We start from the raw sequence: 13,682 nt of genomic DNA on the forward strand, positions 1-13,682 counted from the left end.
TATTATCTGTCTCCTCTCCAGAATGTCATCTCCATGGACGGAGGGTATTCTTTTTAAAATAGCGGGAAGGAGCCACACCATACAACAGTGCCCACATGGGCACTTATTGAGGGGAGGGGAAAGAAGGGGCAGAGAAGGGGATGAGAGCGAAGGAGAGAAAGAGAGCCAGGCAGGGCCTGCCTTTTATAAGGGAACACGGCAAATGCACACAGGGGGTGCTCGGATCTGCTGAGGATGTTCCTGTCAGGACCCTAAGGGCGGCCAGTACAGATGCCTGAATGCTAATACAAGGGTCTTAGTTCACTGTATCTTCAGTTTCTGCGTACAAATAGCACTTAATCATTATAGATTGGAAGAATCAAGTAAAGCAGATTTTTTTTAAAGTTTATAACTGGTGTCTTAAATTCAAAATACTCCCCTTCACAGAAGCGAAGCTATTGGCAAAAGCTATATTCTCAAGTCAACCTGTGGGAACGTATTAAACTCAACATTTGGCCAGAAATTTGTCTTTTGTTATGAAGTACCACTCAGGAACAATGTGTAAGTGAAAATCTGGAGTGACAGATGAGAAACGTAAGTTGAAAGGATTTCTATTTGACTAATGGGGATTAATTAGTCCAGCGATCATCTTAAATCCTTGTTGAAGGCCTTTCCTAACCACTGCTTCCACATCTTCTAGTCAGCTCAGACTACAGTAAGCAGTCCTGACCTGAATCTCACCGGGCACTAGCTCACTGTACCTTTTGTTCAGCTCTTAGGCACACACTCTTTTTCCCAGTTCTATCATAGAATTACTTCTTAAACCGGATAATCATCGTCTGGAACTCTATAAACCTCTAATAAATAAAAAGTAAGCTGAAGCGGCCTGTATCCCTCTACAAATTGGGGCACTTCTCTGAGCACTCGAGGCTTAAGGCATCTCTGATGTCAAAAGTCTTAATCCAGCTACAGTATCTACAGTATATAATTCACCAGAGGCTAAAGCCACTGCAGGATTAACAGTGGCCGGGTCACTGCAAACACAGTTTAGTGTGAAATCTGCCTTGAGCCTTTTGTCTTGTCCTGTCAAATAGATATGTATCACGTAAGTAGAGACAAGTAAGAGACTAACACTCTTTACAGAAATACTCTTCTGGTCTGGATCGCCTGGTCCCTGCAGCTTTTGCATTTAAAAGGCTGGTTTGTGGCGATGAACTGGTTTTCTTCCCGGGTATTAATATCAAAGCTTATATGAATGAAGCTTAACTGTGTAAAGGGGACTGTGTATCATTTTAATTTTATCCCTCAGAGCACCTAGCATGGAGCCTAGCACATACTAGTAATTATGATGAAAGCTCACATTACTTTAAACAATGCTACATCTTAACTCATTTAATCCCTGTAGACACCCTAAGGGGCAGAAGCAATTACTGCTCTCATTGGAAGTTGAGGTTACTGCTACAAAAAGTGTTTCAGCAGCTTCCCTAAGGTTACAAAGCCAGCAAGTGGTTTTCACAAAGTCATTTCAACTCCAGCATCATGCTCTTCCCTAGTGGCCCATGATATCAAACTGTAGCTTGAAAGACTAATTGCTCCAGAACCCTAATTGTTCTTTTCCTCTCTAGTAAGTATTTTCAAAGTTATACATACATAATTATACAGTTATATATGCATACATATATATTTATTATGCATATGTTAACATCTACACAACATATACAATAATAGGATTTGTCAAAGGGTGTGTTAACATATTTGACCTTGCAGTACTCAACATGAATAAGTTTAGTTTCGACAGCCAGTGGTGGGAATACAGCCCTTCAGTTTCTACTCTGCTTGTCCTAAGCATTCTGTGACTATTATTAGATAAACATAAGCTTATCTTGTACTCAAGGGATCTAAGGATGTTGTAACTTCTTCCTAATATGTAAGGACTTAGTCCATAATAATGTGAGCATGCGATTCTTTTTATTGTGGCATTTTATTCTTGGCAAACTTAAAAACAAGTCAAATTGTTATAGTTAGGCTTTGCTTTTGTTTGAAAGTCTGGTTCCTTCTGTTTCTTTTAAGGTCAGTTTTCCTCAAATCATAGAAACTAATGAACTTGGAAAAGGACATCCCAGCTACCCAGTCTGTTCCCCAGCCAAGGGAACGACATTTCCCACAGTCTCTCTAGCAGGGTCTCAGGATCCCAGACTTGACATTTTTAGCAATGGAACTTTTCTTTTCTTCCCCAAGGAAACACTTCAAGCCCCATTAGATGGCAGTGAGTACTGCATGCTGTGTGGAATTTTACCAACTAACTCCATCTTCAGCTTCTAGAAAGGCATGGAAAAGAAAGCAGTGTCAAGGGAATATTTTCAAAGCCAATGAAAGAAGGAGAGAAAAGCTTAACCTCTTATGGTAAATGTCCAGACTATCTGAACTTAACATCTTGAAAAATGTGCTTAGCGTCTTCAGAGGCCCCAAAGCTACAATTCCACAGTAGACCACCTAAGTCATCTCAGTTCATTCATATAAGCAGCCATAGAATATTTTAAAGTATTTCCACATGTGTTTTTCCTTCTTGGAATTCCTTTTTATTCTGAAATACCAACACTGCTTAAAAAAGATCTCTAGGCTAGAAAAAGGAAAATACTTAAGATTCCAGAAAAAGATTTTTAAATTAAATTTATCACTTTTAATTCCAAAATGTATCCTGAGAAACAAAGGCATAATAGCATTGAAACATATAAACACACATATACATATATATGCATATACAAATATATGTATATTTATATGTATATATACATATTATTATGTATGTGTGTATATTTATATGTTTCAATGCTATTATGCCAAAAATAATATATGTGTGTGGAGGGGGTGCTGCCTAGTTTTATGTCAACTTGATACAAGTTAGAGTCATTTGAAAGAAGGGAACCTCAGTTGAGAAAATGCTTCCATAAGATCAAGCTGCAGGGCATTTTCTTAAATAGAGATCTATAGAGGGAGAGACCAGACCATTGTGGGTGATGCCATCCCTGGGCTGGTGGTCCTAGGTTTTATAGGAAGCAGGTTGACTGCTCGTAAGACCCTTTTCCTCCTACTGGGTTGCCTCGTCCAGCCTTGACATTATGCCTATGCTTATTGCATCTAGTTATGCCGTGTTCAGTTTATATCCTGGGAGGCCTACTCTTTTCTGAAGACAAACAGATGAGCAGTGGATCTGGAGGAGAGGGGAGGCAGTGTTGTGAGGGGTGGAGGGAGAGGAGGCTGTGGAAGATGTATTGTATGAAAGAAGAATATGTAAAAAAGAAAAAAGCAGCTGAGCAAGCCATGTGGAGCAAGCCAGTAAGCAGCACCCCTCCATGACCTGCCTCCATGTTGGAGCCCTGCTTGAGTTCCTGTCCTGAATTCCTTCAGTGATGGACTAAAATGTCAAATAAACCTTTTCTTCCCCAACTTGCTTTTGGTCATGGTGTTTCATTACAGCAGTAGTAACCTTTAACTGGGACAATATGTATATGTGTATATATGGTAAATCATAAATCATCCTCCTGAGCAGCAAACACATAGAATTTGTAAGATAAACCATAGAAGAAAAGTATGTTGTGGAGTACTGGTCATTTCTCCACCACACAAAGAGAACATACCTTTATCTGATCTGTGATTAAAGAGCTTGGAGGAGATCCAGAGGCTGAAGAACTGGAATAGAATCTTGAGAAAGGAATTCACACAATGGCCCTCCAGAAGTCCAAACCTTTGAGGAGTTGACAAAGACTCCCCATTTCCTCAGAAAGGTAGAGATATGAGATTAAGGAGAAATCACTCTCAACAAGTGGAGCTCAGACAAATTCTACCTGAGGGCTTCCTATCAATAAAGGACAGCCAAAGACAGATGATAAGACACATGAGGTAAATCAATAAAGAATATTCTGAAATGGCCTGACTCACAAAAGGAAGCAGAAGAGCAGCCATGCATTCCTTAAATAAGAAAGTCACAAAGGTTGGCTATGATAGTCTAACTTGGTCTTGCAATCTAGCCACAGATGGCTTGGAATAAAGGATGATAAAGAACTCTCTGGGGGGTATGTCTCATAACTGTACACTTGGAAGTAGAAGCCAATTTCAAAGACCAGCAGCTCCAGATAAACCCAGCAGAGACCAGCAAAGACAGGGGACACAGAGCAATTACATTTACATTAGTGATGATGGATAATTCTTAGTCCCTGGGTGATACAGAGAAATAAAACAGAGACTATCCCAAATGATTAAGTGGGTTATATCTATCTGAGTCACTTGAATCACCAACTTAAGTTCAACAACATTGTATAAATCTTGAAATTATGAAATACTTGCTGACTACAATGTTATCATCTAGACCATGCCCAGTATCTAATTTATTCATAATTTTACAATAGCAGAAAAATATTCAAAGAAGTCTTAAAGAGATGGTTCAGTGACTGGGAGTCGGGGGTGGGGGTCTCAAGAGCGTGCACATGTGCATGTGAGTGCACATTGAACTTCCTATCTGCCTGGAGACAAATCTTGCCTAGGGTATAGACTGAATTTAGATGTGTCGGCACAGAGGCCCCATTTACTGAGCGAAATTTATTTATTTATTGGTATTAGGGATTATCCCCAGGCCTTGTGCATGCTAGCTAAGCACTCTGCTACTGATTGGTATCACTTGTCCTTTTATTTTTACTTTATACCTGGAAATAAGGAGCCTCACTAAGTTGCCCAAAATAGCCTTGAACTTGTTCTGTCATCCAGGCAGGTCTTGAACTTGTGATCCTGCATCATCCTTCAGAACAACTGGGATTAAGGGCTGAACTATCAGGCCCAGCATGGTTATTGCTTTTAGTGAATGATTTTCTAATTTATCATGTACTTGAATTCTTCCCAAGTTAAGTTATCTAGGCAAGATTTGTCTCTAGGCAAAAATAAAGTTGTTCTTAGTCAACAATGCTCTGTGTTGTCTGTAGCAAAAACAGTGGGACATGGTTCTTTTTCTTCCTTAACATCTCCTTTTATGCTGCTCAGAAGTGTTTGCTGGGATCATAGTACTAAATACTATATCTTTATTACTCTATGCACCCATGTGGTGGCTTGAATGAGAATAGGCCCCATAGGCTCATATGAATGATTGGTCCCCAGTTGACGTAACTGTTAGGAGCTGTGACCTTGCTGGAGATCTGTCATTTGGAGTGAGTTTTGAGCTTTGAGGTCTCACAAGCCCAGTCCAGTTTTTCTGTCTCTGTCTCTGTCTCTGTCTCTGTCTCTCTCTCTCTCTCTCTCTCTCTCTCTCTCTCTCTCTCTCTCTCTCATCCAGATCAGGATGTAAGCTTTTTGCTACTCCTCCAGCACCATGTCTGAATGCCTTCTGCCACATCCTATCATGATGATTATGGAGTAGCCCTCTGAAACTGTAAGCAAACAACCAGTTAATGGTTTCCTTTTGCTGGGCGGTGGTGGAACACGCCTTTAATCCCAGCACTCGGGAGGCAGAGACAGTTGGATCTCTGTGAGTTCGAGGCCAGCCTGGGCTACAGAGTGAATTCCAGCACAGGATCCAATCTACACAGAGAAACCCTGTCTAGAAAAACCAAAAAAAAAAAAAAAAAAAAGTTTCCTTTTATAAGTTGCCTTGTTCATAGTGGTCCTTCACAATAACAGTATGGTAACTAAGACATTTCCCAACTACAACACATCAATTAGTAGTACAGAAATGTGTTACAAGATAAAAGAAAGTGAAGTTATAACATCTTCACTAGAAAGGTTGATAGGAGGAAAATATTCCATTGGGAGCTGAACCTGGGATGTCTTGGGCTATTCCAGGAAATTTTTGACGAAGAGTAGTCTAGACACAGATACTGAAGTCACCTCTGGCCCGTATATGCAAAAATCTTTCATGAGTCATACCTGGTCTTGAAAGTAAAGAAGGAAGCATATTGCTGCAGAGAATGACCTGAACCTGAATGGAGTTAGGTCATGGAACCAGGACTGGGAATGAAGCCCATTTGATAACCCATCCCATTTTATACACCAGCTTGGAAATTATGAAGGTGAAGCAGCCAATCAGAAGACTTCACCCTAACCCTAATGAACTAGGAATTTACATCAAAGACATGGAAGAATGAGCAATGACACAATTGTGCTGAATTTTAATTAATGGGCAAGCATCTTGGGGTTAAATATTCTATGTTGCAATTAAGCTTGGAGTTCATCATTCCACTTTATTTTATTTGGGTTAATTTAATTTAAGGTACTCCTTGACTTTTAGAACACCCATTTTGGTAATTCATTCTGAAGTATAATACCTGCTGTAGTAAGACATGTTTTTAAAGCACTTAAAAGTTAATAGGTAAGCAAAGGACAAAGGAAATTCAAGAATTCTTGGAAATCCAGAATAAATACAACATGGTGAAGAACCCAAATGCCTTTTATTCCATTGGTGCTCATATTCTTCCTAGTGATAGGCCACGGATTTAATTCTGACCCTTCATGCACTCATAGAAAGAGAAATCAATGTGTAGTAACATTTATAATGTTTGTATTATTGGGGGGAGGGGCTGGCAAGAATGGCTTCTTACACATTTTCTGTAAGGAATGTTAGAATCCCCAGTGAGATTCTAACAATTTCCCACTCCATGGCCCATATCCTGCAAGCTCCAGAATTATAGACTGGGAAGCAAGACAGCATTCTGTAAAAGCAGCTCCGTAGCGGTTCAGATCCAAATCCAGAATGACTAAAATACAGGCACTAGTTACGCACTTCGTCTATGATGGTTTTTCTCCTAGTATTGTCTGTGGTAAACAACATCACACAAGGAATGGACTAGGGCTGCAGGAGGGAGGGCGGTGGGGGGGCACAGAACTTTCTTTTTTCTTTCTTCTGCTACCCCTCACTTTTCTTTTTTGCTCTCTCCACAAAATTATGTCTAAAGAAGTTATTTCTGTTGTTTTAAAAACTGTTTTTGCACCCGGGCCTCCTCACTCACATTAAGACTGAATCCTAGCTGGGCAGTGGTGGCACACGCTTTTAATCCCAGCACTCAGGAGGCAGAGGCAGGAGAATCTCTGTGAGTTCAAGGCCAGCCTGGTCTACAGCATGAGATCCAGGACAAGCACCAAAACTACACAGAGAAACCTTGTCTCGAAAAAACAAACCAAAAAAATAATAATAATAATAAAGAAAAAGAAAAAAGAAAAGAAAAAGACTGAATCCCAGTGAAGTTAAAACTTCACCTTCCTATCAGAGCTCCTTCGGGCTTCTCTACGGCATCAGAGGTGGTCGCCAGGGCCAGGGCCAGAGAGGCAGAACACAGCTTATCACATGGCCTTAGGAAGTTGTGGGTCTAGGGATGCCCTCTCTCAAGCTGGCAGGTGCCACTCAATCCCATGTGACTATTGCCATAGAGAAATCCTCATTTTCCTGAGAACTTCCTCCTAAGTAAAATCCAGTAAGGACCAAACAAAACAGTTCAGCTTATGGACGCCTCTTTTCAACCCTATTCCACACCCTTCTGAAATTTCACATGAAATCACAAACATATGCCTGTATATTATTATTTAAATTACTTGAAAGAAGAGATTCTTGGTCCTATCACTCTAATGCTGCCTTAGAAAGCAAATGCTGTGCTGGAGTCACAGCTGGGATCTGCCTTGGGGGTCTGCCTTGGATGAGGATTTAGTGGTATCTGAAGGACAGTTTGTAGAAGGAAGGATTATTATTAATATTATTATTTATTGTCAAACAAAGGTTCTATCATTTTCTATTTTTAACTTCAAAGATGATCACTAATTTCAATGTTTGTATTTCACACATGAGATTCCACATTACCCCTGGTTTCTTACCATGGATAATGTGGACTCCACAAACATTTTCTCTGCCCCACAATATGAAAGCTTTTCAAGATAGCTAAACAACATCCATCCACTTAACTATCCTAGCCACATCTGCAAATGTTTACAGAGCCTAACAGGCTCCAGACATAAGTGGCAGCCTGAGTGACTGATGATGCCTCTTTTGGTACATTTTTTCTTCCTAAACTTAATCAATACCTGTATAATTGATCGGGTGGGCCATATGGCCCCTCTGATTCACAGATTAAGACAATTAGGATACCAGCCAGCTGGCATTTTTCATAATGAAGACTAGCAAGCTTCACGCTTTATCTTCCTTGGAAAAAGCAAGCTCCACCTGATCTTAGGCATGATTCAGAACTAAATCATACAATGTCTCGCTGAAAGTGACTCTAACCATATTTAGACAAAATATTAAACACAAATGAATGATGTGGCAGTAAAGTGAGAGCTCCCCCCTCAGGATCTGGATTGAAATGCAACAGCAGGACTCTAACCCAAGAACACTGAGACCAATATTGAGACCAGGATTTACAGGTGCCACAGATGGAAAATGCAAGTACTGGAAACATCATAAGTAGACAGTTTTCTCTAGGACTGCTCCTCAGAGTTGGAAAACTCCTCTGAGATGCAGGAAGCTGCTAGCTCTGAGCTCTAACATATCTAAGTTGGGGAAAGTTCTAGGAACACAAGCTCAAAATAAGAAAAGATAAAGATCTTTCTGGAACTAACATGTAGAGAACGCTCCTCCCATGCATTAATTCTACGTTTTCAGGAAAAATGAGCAAATTAAGCAGTAGAATTGCTGCTTTGATGCCATTTTGTGACTGTATGATTAAGTGCATGATTTATACTTACTTGAGAAAAGAGGATGCTTAATGCTTCGTTCAATGACATGTTGTCTTAACTCAAAGCCCCTGCATCCTGCTGGAGGAACCCACTGCAGCAGGGACAGTCCTGGAAATGATGGTGGACACCAGCTGCCTTCTGCAGATTTATGAACATTAGATACTCCTGGAGTCCCTAGGCACCCTTCCCAGCACACAGAGAAAGCAGAGCAGCCGTGTAACAAAGTGCCTCTGGGAAGACATGACATCTCTCCTGTTTCTTGCCTTCTATCCCTCAAACCAATTAAAAACTAAAACAAAAGTGTCTTAAAAGCAAGCAACAACAATCACATCTCCACATTTATTATCAAAACGGATTTGAGGAACCAACAATTTTTATAACAAATGACTCCATATGTCCAAAGTGTTATTATAGTAAATGATTTTGTTTTACCATCAAGAGAGTTTATGTGACATTCTCTGGATGATGAAAGAACTCATTTACCATCAGAGTTTCCTGGGGAGAAAAAGTATGTTAAGGACAATGCTGGCATAATTCAGGTTCATCTAAGGGCCTGGCCACCTGGTCTTATGTTACCATTCAACAGCAGCAGGAAAATATCATGGTCAGTCATCCCATAATTTATACACGTCCTTAACATAGCAAAATATTGTTTCAAAAAAGAAAATCCCTTTTATGCTCATAAGACTCTGTATGTAGAATCATGTGGGACAGGGGTTGTCAGAAAAGGGTGGCCACAGCTAGGAGGCTAACTCAGATCCATGTGCACCAGTTCCTAAGCAATCCAGTCCAGGACTCTATAATTTTCAACTCAGAAAAAGTGAGGCTACATGCAGAAAAGATGCTACAGTGCTGAAATAAGAAAAGAAAAATGGGACAGGATCTAGTTCTCTACCGCTGCTGAAACAAACTGCCACGAATTTGATCATTTTAAACAAGATCAACTCATTGTTTCACAGTTCTAGAGGTTAGAGGTCCAAATCGGTTGCACTGGGTCACAGTCCTAATCCACCTCCTGGGCGGCTTCTCCTTCCACAGGCTCACTGCAGGTTTTGGCTCTTCTAGCCAGGAACTGTACCACTCCTCACGTCTTTTCATTCAACACAGTCTCTGGCTGGGACTCTCCTCTCACTCATAAGGGTTCTTGTGGTTGCATGGAGCCCACTTAGATCAGCAGAACATTCTTCCACTCTGAAATCCTTCACCACATTTGTGAAGTCTCTTAGGTTCTTTCTATAAGGTAACAAGTTGGCAGATTCTGGAGTTTAGAGTTTGGACATCTTGAGAGTGATATTCTGCCTAACATAAGGAAGTATTATTACTGTTACCAATTTTTAAAATGTTTTAAATTGAAATATAATATTATCATGCGGTCAGGCATGGTAGTGCACACCTTTAATCCCAGCACTCAGGAGGCAGAGGCAAGTAGAACTCTGAGTTCAAGGCCACACTGGTCTACAGAGTGAGTTCCAGGACAGCAAGGGCTACACAGAGAACCTCTGGGAACCCTGTCTTGGAAAGAAACACAGTTATATCACTTCTCCTCCCTTTCCTTTACATGCCCTCCAGGTACTTTCCCTCCAGTACCTCCTATGACCGCCCCCCCCAGATGAGAGCCGCTTTTTCTTTTATATTAATTGTTATATATGTGTGTGTACAAACATGTAATTACAATTTGAAGTATTATTTTTTAAAAAGAAGTGTTCAAAGGTGTTTGATTCATTATCATGCTTCGTGATTGTGTACCTCCCTCTTATACATGCCCATGGCTTTTTATTCCTGAGCCTTAAATCTAAACATAACAATAGCTAGACTTTAATGAGTGTTTTCTAAGTCCTACACCAAGCAGTCTACTTGGATGCAATCTCTCAGTTATCCAAAGAGGTAAGTGTCATTATCGCCCTCATATCAAGAATGAGAAAAGCCATTGTCTGAAATTCAAGCCTAGGTCCATGTGACTCCTAACCAATAAGAAACAATTCAAGTATGCTGAGGCAATAACAACAAAACTGTATTCCTAATTGTGCTTCAGATCTCAAAATTCACTCATCTCTTCTGCATCATCGTTCTGAGAGCCTGGCTGAAGAAGCAGCCACCATGTGGCTCACCAACATCGAAATCTTTTCACTTGTTAGTGTAAGAGAAAGAATGAGATAATGGGGCTTCACATGGGCTTTTAGAGCATTGATTGAGATGTGATGTGTATCACTTCTGCTCACTCACTCATTGGCCAATCAACTTAATGATAAGACCTGACATCCACACAGCAGGTATTTGAGAGTCACCCCATACTCTACCATGGCTCTGAACCTTGTGCTTATTGGCATTACTGGAAAGTAGTGGTCTCTTGTCACTATAATTACCACAGAGAGTCAAGGTGATTGGGGTGTTCCCTCATGGTACGACTCTCGCCTCCAGGCCACCTGGGATTGTGTATAAGAAGCCATTTTTATAAATGGAGATTTTTTTCAGATCCAGAAAATTTCCTTTATCCATATGCTTAAAATGGTTTAACATTCCACCACCAGAGACAAAGGTTTGTGGCCTGAAGACAGGTACATTCTAGGAGTTGTGAACTGTTCTTCAAGAAAGCTTTCTTCTGACTAGAGAGATTCCATTGGTGCTAGGCAATCCAGATAGCAGAGGGTGATCTACAGAGAGAATCTACAGAGGTTCTCCTCCCTCATTTAGAATTTTAGTTACATAAAGAACATGCTTCTCTGAGATGTTTTGTAGAGCTCAGATATTTGGTGTGGTGAATGTACCTTGTTTGATTGCTTCTCAAACTATGTTCTAAGAAATCCTCTGTGTTCTACAAAAGTTTTCCAAATGGCCAAAGGGTGGCCTACACTGCTACATACATTTGCCCTCATCACTGGGGCTTGCCTAAGACCCAGAAGGTCCTTATCCTGAGTGCCTTATTCAGACAGAATGGAGCAGAGTGACTGGCAAAGTATTCAGGAAGCCAAAAGGAAGAGGGGGTTAACCCCAACTACCAATCAGAGATATGGAAGGGACAAGAGCAAAGGTCAGACGAGGTTTGTTCTCTGACTCTTGAAGTCAGGATGACTGAATGGAGGAGATGCACACTTCTCACATCTATACCTCCCTTAGACTCTTCAATGGCAGAGTATGAGATGGAATGGAAGTTAACACTACTGCTCACAATAGTGTTGAGTGCACATACACGCCTACTCAACATTTCCATTTAAGGATTCTACTTTGGCTTTTATTTGAAGTGTTAAAAGAACAGATTGAAAAACTACAAATCATTACACTCTTTCTATTTCATGAGAAGGATACAGAAGCCTACAAACACAGTTTAACTGATCTCACAGAAAGAACAAGTAGAAAGCTGAAATCAGAACCAGGACTTTTGTCTCCTAGTCTCCCATAGCTCCTAAGTGTCTGACCCTGACACTCACAGCTCCATCACCGAAGACTGCCACCTCTTCTTTCACTGATACCTCCATTTCTGGTGTACAAATGGAGACTAATGAGTTATTTGAATTCTGCAGCACCAGCACCCTGCTTATAAAGCAACTCGATACTCAGCCTCCCATGTTATTGCACTCATACACAGCCATAAAACCCCACAGTTTCTGCTTCAGCTGGGTCCCCACTGCTCCTCACATCCATTCCTTTGTCTGCCTCATCCTCCTTTGAAATGCCTCTCTGGCTTCCAGGATGATGCAGCCTGCCAGCCAGCTGTCAGTCAGCTCTTCCACAAGTTTGCATTGTTGCAGTGACTGAGCTATATCAAAGCCCAGATGCTGCAGCATAAATAAATAGCTCATCTGGGACCTGGAAAGAGTCCAGCTGAACATTACAGAAAAGGCTGGGGTAGGATCATAACCAAATGATACACAGCTGGAAACTGTTAAGTTAGAAACAGGGCACAGAGGTTGTACTGGAAGAGAAGAATAGAAGAAAAAGAATCAAACCAGTGATCAAACTGTTACCTGGAAGGTTTTGAATTAATCATAAAGAAATGGACCATGGTTTATAACACAATTGAAAGCATTTTTACAAAATTAATAGTTTGCAGCAATTTACCTTAAAACAGAGAGGCTTGCCAGGGTGGAAAAGGTTGTATGATTTCTTGGGTAGTATGGTAGTTTGAATGTAATTGCCCCCATAAGCTCATAGGGAGTGGCACTATTAGGAAGTATGGCTTTGTTGGAGTAGGTGTGGTCTTGTTGTAGAAAGTGAGGGTGGGATTTGAGATCTCATATATGCTCAAGTCACACCTAGTGTCTTAGACTCCTTCCTGTTACCTACAGGTGAAGATGTAGGATCCTCAATTCCTTCTCCAGAACCACTGTCTGCCTGCATACCGCCATGTCCCACCACAGTAATAATGGACTAAACCTCTCAAACTGTAAGTCACTTTATCAAGTGTTTTCCTTTATAAGAGTTGCCGTAGTCATCATGTCTCTTCACAGCAATAGAAGCCCAAACTAAGACAGATGGATGAGGTGGGTCCCCTTCTGGCTATCTAAATCTATAAATGGCTTCATGGTGAGCAAGGTTAAGAAGTTCAGCTCTGCACTGATGAGCATCCCTGGGCTCCCTTCCTGGGAACACACAGCGTTTAGGAAGTTATGTGAGTTCCTAGGCTTGCAAGCTGCTCAGCTGAACAAACCCTGGATAAACACATACAAAATTAAAGAGGTATCCAGGGAAAGGTTATCCAGTAACATCACTCCTTCTCAGCCCAAGATCCAAGCAGACAAGTTACAGAGATAAATCAGCAGTGGCTGTGGAGGTAGTGGCTGGTACCCATGTCTCCAGCTTCTGCAAGCCGTGATGACATCACTACACAGGGACAGAGGAGATGAGGTTTATATACTGAGGAAATTATGGGAGAGAGAGAGAGAGAGAGAGAGAGAGAGAGAGAGAGAGAGAGAGAGAGAGAGAGAGAGAGAGAGAAGGAGACAGAAACATAGAGACAGATAGTGAGACAGAGATTCCTCCTTAATGAATATCAAGCACATAGA

Source organism: Peromyscus leucopus, chromosome 20 (assembly GCF_004664715.2).
Source record: "Peromyscus leucopus breed LL Stock chromosome 20, UCI_PerLeu_2.1, whole genome shotgun sequence".
NCBI lineage: Eukaryota > Metazoa > Chordata > Mammalia > Rodentia > Cricetidae > Peromyscus > Peromyscus leucopus.